Consider the following 10,000-nt stretch of genomic DNA (forward strand, 5'->3'; position numbering starts at 1 on the left):
TTGTAAAACTAGGTTCCCTTCTGGAATCTGGGAATTCGCCGTAATCCAGGTGATTATATAAGAGGTAAAACCTTCATCTCCCGAAAAGAACAGACTTGAGAAAAACAGCAGGTCAGGACCAGCGGCTGACATGCTCTCCAGCCTGCTGGGGCGATCACATGGGGAATAAAGGTGTTTTACTGGGTGCTGGGGCAGTTCGGGGCGGGGGGGGGGGTGTTATAATCGGATTAATAACGGTGTCAAACAATGTTTCTACTGAGTCTTGTTAATCTCTGCTCAGGGCTACGGTACTCGCTCAAGAGGTTTTTGCGTTGGTCAGAATGCTTCTCAGGTTCTCTTTCCGTCGTCCTCGGGTTCCGTCTAGGCTGTTCTGTCTGCTCTGGTTTGCCCTTCGTCGGTTCAACCTGTAACCGGACGCAGGCTCTGATATCTAACGGCATCCCGCTGAATCTCTCGGGGTTCATCGCCGCTCGCTTAGATCTCAAAACCCTACAGCGAACCGGTCGTCTCGATCGATACGTTTTTTATACTGTAGATTCTTCGCCTTCTCAAATGGATTAGCCTCTTCCGCGACTCCCCTTCTGCGTTAGTGCATGAGGAGCGCGAGCAGGAGGAGCGTGAGCAGGAGGAGCGCGAGCAGGAGGAGCGCGAGCAGGAGGAGGAGCGTGAGCAGGAGGAGCGTGAGCAGGAGGAGCGCGAGCAGGAGGAGCGCGAGCAGGAGGAGGAGCGCGAGCAGGAGGAGCGCGAGCGGGAGGAGCGCGAGCGGGAGGAGCGCGAACGGGAGGAGCGCGAGCGGGAGGAGCGCGAGCGGGAGGAACGCGAGCAGGAGGAGCGTGAGCAGGAGGAACGTGAGCATGCTACTCTGGCGGAGTGAACTCCTGGTCTTCCTGGACGGCGCATGTATGTTGAACCCAGAGCCGGAGGAGAGAGATGAACCTCCTCAGCTCAGCCCGTTTGAGGAGTACCTGCAGACGCTGCTGCAGATGAAGATGGTCAGCGCTGTAAGTGAACGGTTAGCCTACGTGCTGCTCGCTGTGACCCTCGTAGATCCGGTCGTTTCTCAGGGGTGTAAACCTGCTGTGTGCTGCCCCCGGGCCACCGAGAAGCACTAAAGTTAATAGACGCTCAATGATTATGGCTTCTCTTTTTGGATGAAGTTAGAACCAAATGAGCTCAACAGGACCTCATTAGCATGTGATTGTGACAAGACTGCCAACATGAAAAGGATCACTGATGTGTAGGTCTCTTTTTCAGTTCCAGGAATGAGTCGACCACCCTGCCAGTTACTGTATGACTAACAATTTCCTGTTAGTCAACCAGGAAGGAGGAGGAGGGCGGGGCTAGCCAGTTGATGGACAGGTCTGACTCATTAGTGACTAATAGTAACGCTAGCAGTGCACCGTATAGAAGGGATGTGACTCCATCTACTGTACGATACACGTCTTAGTGAGAAATAGTCTGATATAGCCTAGAACCACACACACTCACATATACACTTGCACACACACACACACACACATACACACACATGTGCACAGAGGAAGTGGTGTATGTACATAGCTGGCATGCACACGTGTCCATACACCAACACACACTCATGCATTCCTGACCAGGAGATGTTTCTATAAATAAGTTAATGGCATGCAAACAAGAACACAGACACATATTAGAACACACTCTTCTAACAGCTGTTAGTAATGTAAAAAGCTGTGTGTGTGTGTGTGTGTGAGGAGAGTTTTGGATAGCACAGATCCACTGGTTGGACTGGAACAGTCCCTTCTGACAGCTAAAGCCACTCTAGGGGGTAAAAAGTCATTGATGTTAATCAGCAGTGGTTTCTGAGTGTACTCACTTCTGGCGGTTTGAAATATTTTAGAATGGACTCATTGGGGGCTCTCTTTAGAGTGGGTTAATGATTACATTGTTGTGTAAAGTAAGTGTGAAAGGGGGGTCTTCATGGGTGGGGGTTGGGTTCGGAGGCCATTTAAACGCACCCGGTGCTTAGAGGATATAGAATCCAGTAGTTATGTAAAAAAAAACATGTTTGTGGTCATACTCACTTGTTCCAAAAAGAGTGCTTATTTTAGCGTGTATGCATTTGTGTGTGTGTGTGTGTGTGTGTGTGTGTGTGCATGTGTGTGCGTGTCTTTGTGTATGTGTGTGTGTGTGTGTGCTTGTGTGCGTTTGTGCGTGCATGTGTGTGTTTGTGTGGGTGCGTGTATGTGTGTGTGCGTGTGTATGTGTGTGCGTGTGTATGTGTGTGCGTGTGTGCTTGTGTGCGTGTGTGTACCCCGTGCGGCCCAGGGGTTACAGAAGGCTACAGAGGATATTGTTCCTCCGCGGTCCAGCGGACAAAGCCTCTGTGTGCTGGGGGACGAGCTTCGGCTTCTCCCCCAAATATTTGTCCTTGTGGTCGGCGCCCACGGCCGTGAGACGCTGTAAAGAAACGCATTCACAGCGATGCACTGACACAGAAATGCATTGACACACACACACAGAGGAAACCAACTCACGGCCATTTCACATACAGCGAACAGCATAGCTCTGCCCTGTCTTTCTCTGGCGTGCCCTTTGAGTTGTGGTCAGGGCGGGCGGGGGGGGGGGGGGGGGGGTTACAGAGAGGGAGGCCTTCAGATATCATGACACGGCATTTGTTGGTCGTTCTGAGCACACACACACTCCGCCCCGCTTGGTCGGGGGAGGCCGGGTCGCCCCTCGCCGAACAATCGGAAGGGCTGTGGTGATTGGAGGTGCCGTGTCCTCGCCAGGCTAATGACCGGCAGGGGAACAGAGACGTTTCTCAGAGCCGATCCGGCGCTGGGTGTGAATGGAGGCTGCTTTTTAATGAGGCCCGCTCCTACTGTACTGTGCCAGGGGGCTTTTGTAGCCCCCCCCCCACCCCCCACCCCCCATGGAAAAAGCAGGAGAAAGACCACATTGAAACCTCTTCACTCCAATCTGGGTTGGTTCACCCACACTGTGTGCCTCCCAATGCCGACCCAAACGATCGCATCTGAGGAATATCAAATTGCACATTTCCAGAAGATGTAGAAAAAAAAAGGGCCCAAAAAGCATGTCTGCCCACCCGCACGTATCATCGAACAGGAAGCGATTCCCATCCCCCCCCCCCCCAAGTTGATATAAGCGTAGTCCGGGTCCAGCTCTACGCAGCAACAAAGGCACAGAAAGACAGAGCTCCAAATCGAAAGGTCAGGATTGGATCTGAATACCGCCGGTCTTTAATCTGCTGCTCGTCTCTTTGATGGCTCAGCTATTGAGCCAGGATCGAGCCAGGCATGTGGTCCACACACTTGTGTTCTCCCTACAATGATGTGGGGTATCCCTGAGAGTGACCTATGACCCCTTAGACCTTAAGTCCCATTGTCATCTCTCCAGCAGGACATCTGTCCTCGCTCTCTCTCTCTCTCTCTCTCTCTCTCTCTCTCTCTCTGCATGTTCCTCCTGTTCCTCCTCCAATGGAACATCTGCTCTCCTCTGTCTCCACATGCTTCCTGTGGAACCTTTCAGTGGGAGTGGGAGAACAATGATCTACATGATATTGCCGCTATGCCACAGAGAGAAACCAGAAATAGTCATGTTTATTTTTTCTCACAAAAACATTTTTGGGTTTTGTAGTTTGAAGCCGATCTGATCAGCAGCAGATCCTTGCTACCCCATGATTTGGTGATTGTATATTTGGGAAGTCATTTTCCCAGATGGTTGCTGACGTGTTTCCAGACTCACGCTTATCACTTTCATGTGAAGTCGATCGGCGTTTGTGTGTGTGTGTGTAGGTGTGTGTGCGTGTGTAAGTGACTCGAAAAAAACATGACTGGCTTCATTATGATTAAAAAGCATTTAGCAGGCTAGGCCATCTTGTTTCTGCTGACTGCTCAGTCCTCTCCCCACTCTGTCAATGGCCTTATTGATTTCTCGCGGTGATTCTCAAAGCTGTGCTTTCAGCCGAGCAGGAGTGCAGAAAGGGAGCGTCTTTTCTCTCTTGTGAGTTAAGACTATACGAGTAGATTGTGAGGCTATGAGCGATCCCACTGTGATTGTGCATTTATCACTGGGAGAGCGTCGACTAAATCCAGTTGATCTGCGTTGATCAAAAGCCCCACAGACGCCATACTCTTCACGCTCGTCAGCATCTCCCACTTCTAAGAACAGTGAATTGGCAGAGATTCTTTGGTTCTGGCAACTTCACATGGCTTTTCTCTCTCTCTCTCTCTCTCTCTCTCGCTCTCTGATTGATGATCTCATGATCTCTCTTTTATCTCCATACCCTCCTCCTGAAAGGGTGACGTGACCATGTCAATGTGTCTGAGGTATTTCTTATAAGGCCAAGATGACTCACCATGTTGTCAGGCTGGATGGCCATCATTACGCCCATCTGTCTGCCGCTTAATAGTGGGTATTTGGAGCAGAGATGAAAAGGGACAGATTCAACAACAGTCCCCGGAGAGCTGGGTATTCAGGTATGCGTCACATAGTGGGATGTGTGAAATGTGTCTGTCTGCTGTGTGTGTGTGCGTGTGTGTTTGTGTGTGTTTCTTCCCCGTTTCCGTATTTTTCTCAGTCTTACACTGAGAGTGTAAGATTCACACATGGTTGTTCCATCTGAGGCACAGGTGGCAGGAAAGTGTGTGTGTGTGTGTGTGCATGTGTGTATGTGTGTACAGTGGCTGTAGATCTGGGGTTGGTGTGGGAGTGTTGATTGCATCACTGCTTACTCCAGCCCCCCATAGCTTGTCTTTTATCAGAATGATTAGGAAAACGTCAATGATTTACTGACCCTGAACCTGGTGTTTTTTGACCCACAACCTGTATATGGTCCAAACGTAAAAGAAGCACTGCAGCTCTCTACTGCCCTCTCTGGTGGGAAGCAGAAACACGTGCAGTAGCCAATCCTGATCAGCATAATAAGCATTTCTCCCATGGTAAAGGAGGAGAGTTGAGGAGGGGAAGTAGAAGGAAGAGAAGGAGACAGAAGAAGAGGAGGGGAAGGAAAAGAGGGGCGCAAACAAGGAGGAGAGGGAGGATGAGGAGGTGGAGGAGGAGAAGGAGGAGGAGAGAGGGAGGCAGTGGAAGGAGGAGGCGGTTTGGGATGCAGCCAGACAGTCCATTCTAATGCAGCAGCAGCATCATTCTAAAAAACGACAGACTGATGCAATATTGAGGCACCGGGCCGCACTGTCGCTGTCTGAGGCAGAGCAGGGGAGCTGCGCTCATACCAACAGTGGTCCTGTACAGAGAGAGAGAGAGAGAGAGAGAGAGAGACAGAGAGAGGGAGAGAGGAGAGGGACAGAGAGATAGAGAGGAGAGAGAGACAGAGAGTGGAGAGGGGCAGAGAGAAGGAGAGAGAAAGACAGAGAGGGAGAGAGAGAGAGGAGAGGGACAGAGAGATAGAGAGAGGAAAGGGACAAAGAGAGAGAGAGGAGAGATACAGAGAGAGAGAGGAGAGGGACAGAGAGAGGGAGAGAGAGGAAAGGGACAGAGATAGAGAGAGGAGAGGGACAGAGAGAGAGAGAGAGACAGAGAGAGGGAGAAAGAGTAGAGGGACAGAGAGAGAGAGGAGAGGGACAGAGGGAGAGAGAGGAGAGAGAGAGGGAGGGAGAGAGAGAGGAGAGAGACAGAGAGAGAGATGTAGAGAGATGAACAGGTTACTTGATTAATATCAACCTGCATTTACCTGCCTACATCACTCTCATCACTGCAAAAAACCTACTCGGCCACAGATAAACAACATGGCCGCCCATATAACCGTGTTTGTTTGTGTTTCCATGGGTTAGGGAGGCAGCTTATCCTAGCTAGCCTGGATGTCTGGGGTGCAATTGGGGTAAGACTGAAGGACATTAAAGGATAAAAAGGTCAACTCTGGCCTGAGATGTGGGCTCAGACGGGCACATTAGTTGAGATTAACCACCAGTGCGTTATGAGTGCAGTGTGATCTGCGTGCAACCAGCTGGAGGTTGACCTGAACCACGTGTTCGTTGTCCTCCATTGTATTGTATCCGGCGGCCTATATTTAGTTCCAAACTGCTTTGTTGTCGCCCATCTCATGCCTATAGCTTCCTCTCCTTTTTCATCATGGGGTTGCTGCTTTGTGTATTTTTGGAAATGTTCTACAATACAGGTGGCTCCCCCCATTCTGAAGAGGATGTGTCCTGAAATAACAAGCAGAGCTGCAGCGATGCCTCCGGAGAACCAGCCCCTCCCTCTCCACTCCCCCATGTAGGAGTGATAGGAGGTCATGGGTTAGAGGCCACAGCTGATAGACTAGAGGTGGGCGCAGAGCTGGAGCAGGGTGTGTGTGTGTGTGTGTGTGTGTGTGTGTGTGTGTGTGTGTTCGGGGCGGGGGGTGGGGGGGGGGTTAGTTAGGGAGTTTCCACAGTCCACACATCAGGAAGGGATGTTATGTGTGTGTGTGTGTGTGTGTGTTTGTGTACACAAAGGCAGAGACACTGGTGTTGAATCCCAAGAAGAGACAGATTCCCTCGGGGTCCTCCTGACTGCTCTCTCCTGACTGCTCTCTCCTGACTGCTCTCTCCTGACTGCTCTCTCCAGGCTGTTTTCATGTGTTGAGATGACTGGCTGTGATGGAGGCTCTGTGTGCATCAGTGACACACAAAGACTTATTACCAAATGGGCCTACCGAGCCCAGGGGCCCAAGAACTCAGGGGCCCAAGAGCTCAGGGGGCCCTTTGCATTTGTTGTCGCATAGTCAAAGAGCTCAGACATTCATGTCAATAACAGAGCCCCAAAGTGCTGCTGAAAAACTGAAGGAATAGCCACTTTGAAGATGTCACAAGAAAGAAACTATTTTGGTAGCTTTTAAGTGAGTGTTGATCCCCTCAGTTATCTATAGGACTTTAGAGGGGCTGAGTACTCCATGCTATATGGGCTCTTCTTTTGAGGAAAAATCCCAAAAGCAAGTCGTCTCCAGACCCCAGAGAGTTGAGGTGCCTGGAGTCAAAACCGAGCTGGGTGAAGCTGCTGTTATTGTGCTCCTAGCATGGACTGAGTATTCAAGAGATCTTCAAATTGGATGCTGTCTCTTTGGGCAAATTTAAAAAGGCGCTAAATGAATTTGTGGCCTGTGCGTGTTTATCTGTTCGAATGTGTAAAGTGTATTTACAGTATGTATGATGTTTTTGTATTGTTTTATGATTTTGAAATATTCTGTGAACATTTTCTAACCAGGGCACTATCTCAAATGAGACCTTGTTCTAGGTTCCCCTATATAAATAAATAAATGTTAAATACATGGATGTACGCGTAAATGCTTCCCCGCCACACAAAATGGCGACACAATTCGTGTTCACTCTCTGTTGTTTTCCGTGATATTGTTCCTCGAGGGGGTTCATCATTACCTTGCTCTTCCTCTCAAGGTATTTCCTGACCAATGAGCTTTCCTTGTGGAGGAAACCTTCTCCGTACTGGTAAACAACACGCCACTGTTGATGTTTACATCGCGCCACGAGTGACTCAGACTCCTCCGGTCTCATATAGCGAAGCAGGTAGCATTTGTGTGTGTGTGCGTGTGTGTGTGTGTGTGTGTGTGTGTGTGTGGACAAGGGACAGCGAGGGCGGAGTCGATGGTCAACAATACATTGTTTCATCAAAGAGCCTGTTTTTAGCCCAGGCTTTTCCCTTTTAACCCCTCCCCTCCAGTCCTCTCCACCCTATTGACCCCCCCCCCCTGCCCCGCCCCCCCCCCCCCCCCCACCTCTCTCCCCCTCCCCTCTGAATCACTTGGCCTCTCACATCCCACTGATTCCACCTTCCGCCTGACAGAGCATTTAGCTGGAACGCTCTGAGGGAGCCGTGGCCAGACGCATGTGTGTGTGTGTGTGTGTGTGTATGTGTGTGTGAGCACTGCCTCCCACTCTACCTCACTCTCCGGGATTCTCTTCGCTTCCAGACAAGTGCTACTCTCTGTCCAACTAGGACACGGTGTGTGTGAGAGAGAGGTGTGTGTGTGTGTGGGCTGTGGGGGCGCGGAACACTCTTCCTGACCCCAAACTCATTCCAAAAACGGACGCCGAAATCTCTTCTTTTTTTTTTAACTCAGTCGGGTTGGATACCTTGGCTCTGGTTCTGTGGATATAGTAGCCTGCCATTAGAAACCCAGCCCCTCCTGGCTCCTCCACGCTCCTCGACCTGTTTGGACTCTCGGAGAGGGGTGGATCTCACTCGGAAGCAGACAGGACACCATGGTACCGCCGCAGAAAAGGGTAAACTAACCTGCCTGTGTTTGTGCGCACGTTCGCGTGTGTGTGTGTGTGCGTGTGGGACATATTTGTGTGTCAGTGAAGGGTGTGCTGGATTGCAGCTGCAGTGATGGTGCGTCAGGAGCCGGAGAGCTGTTTAGTGTTTAGTGTGAGGTGATCTTGACCCCCTCTGCTCTCCAGCATGAGTGTTTTATTGAAGGAAACACTTTAATGAGATTCGCTGGCTTTAATTAGAGACTGACAATTTGTGGCCGGTGCGTGTTTATCTGTTCGAATGTGTAAAGTGTATTTACAGTATGTATGATGTTTGTGTATTTACAGTATGTATGATGTTTATGATGTTTTTATGACTGACAATATATATAGGCCTATATATATATATAGAGAGAGAGAGAAAGAGAGAGAGAGGGAGGGGGGGGAGAGAGAGAGAAAGGGGGGAGAGAGAGAGAGGGAGAGAGAGTGAGAGGGGGGAGAGAGAGAGATAGAGAGAGAGGGAGGGGGGAGAGAGAGAGAGAAAGGGGGGAGAGAGAGAGAGAAAGGGAGAGAGTGAGAGGGGGGGAGAGAGAGAGAGAGAGAGAGAGAGGGAGAGATAGAGAGAGAGAGAGGGGGGGGAGAGAGAGTGAGAGAGAGGGGGGGGGGGCGGGGAGAGAGAGAGAGAGAGAGAGAGAGAGAGAGAGACCTGAAGGGGGTAGGGCTAGCAAGTGAGTAAGAGTGCAAGACAAAAACAAAGGAAGCTTCAGGAAGATAAGGGGACATGTGCCTGCCCTTTTTCCAACAGAGTAGGTTTCTGATAGGCGGGTAGATGAACGATGTGTTGTTGGAGCCCAGAAACAAAGGGCGAGGCCCCACACACAGACAACATCAAGTCTCTATTGTTGTACTCAATCGCTCCGGTTGTGATTCAAACAGAGAGTGACAAACGGCATCAGTTGATCTCCTCCATGGATGCTTTGATCACTTCTCTTTGATCAGCCATGATGAGCCTTCATGGCTTCATGTGCTCTGCAGCCGTCTTTAGCGGCGTCGCCTAAACGCTCTCTAAAAAAAAAAAGAAGCCTGTTCTAAATGTGAACAATTGCATGCACACGTTCATAAACCTACACGATAACTTCAGCCACAGCCACTTCCTTTGTGTTTGAGATTGTGGCAGCAGACTGTCATAACCTTCTAGTCTCGCCCTCTAAGCGGAACTGCGCAGGCTGGTCCAAACAGGCTCAGAGTGACTGGAGTGTTCTACAGTACCAGAGCTGGAGTGTTGGGGTTTGGGTCTTAAGGACTACCAATTCTTCTGTAGACTCAGGACTACAAACATGACAGAGGAGAAGATGGGAGAATGCTGGAGCTGCACTAAGGTCAATGGCTGCATTTCATCTACTGTACATCTGGCTTCTGTCTCGTCAGTGCCAGAGCACGGATGGCTCGTTCTGTAGAGGAACGCCATTGCAGAACGGCTGGGGCTCTGATTTGTTGTCGTAGCGACGGCCGTGTTACTGTTAATGTTCGGGCTTTGAGATACAGGGCGGGAAGCGGCTATTTTCACACGCCTCATGGTGAATTTGTCGTGCACTGAACAACCCTGGTAGAAAAGGTGACTTTAAGAGCAGGAGTCTCGAGGAGTACTAGGTGACAGGATGTCACGGGTGAGAAAGATGAACTGGATATGCTTCTCAGAGACTGCAGGGAACACGTAATCGGCACTGTAATCAGACTGAGCAGTTGTATAGAGTTATGAATAATTTAGGCCCGTACTAGGCTGTTATGGGAGT

The 10,000-nt window shown here is 50.2% G+C and overlaps 1 protein-coding gene across 1 annotated transcript in view; it reads left to right on the forward strand.

Annotated features, from left to right (window-relative positions):
• fnbp1b (formin binding protein 1b) overlaps nt 1-10,000 on the forward strand; it is a gene marked incomplete at its 3' end in the record, with an annotated part of 66,219 nt that overhangs the window by 15,119 nt on the left and 41,100 nt on the right.

Source organism: Borostomias antarcticus, assembly GCF_949987555.1.
Source record: "Borostomias antarcticus genome assembly, chromosome: 8".
Taxonomy (NCBI): domain Eukaryota; kingdom Metazoa; phylum Chordata; class Actinopteri; order Stomiiformes; family Stomiidae; genus Borostomias; species Borostomias antarcticus.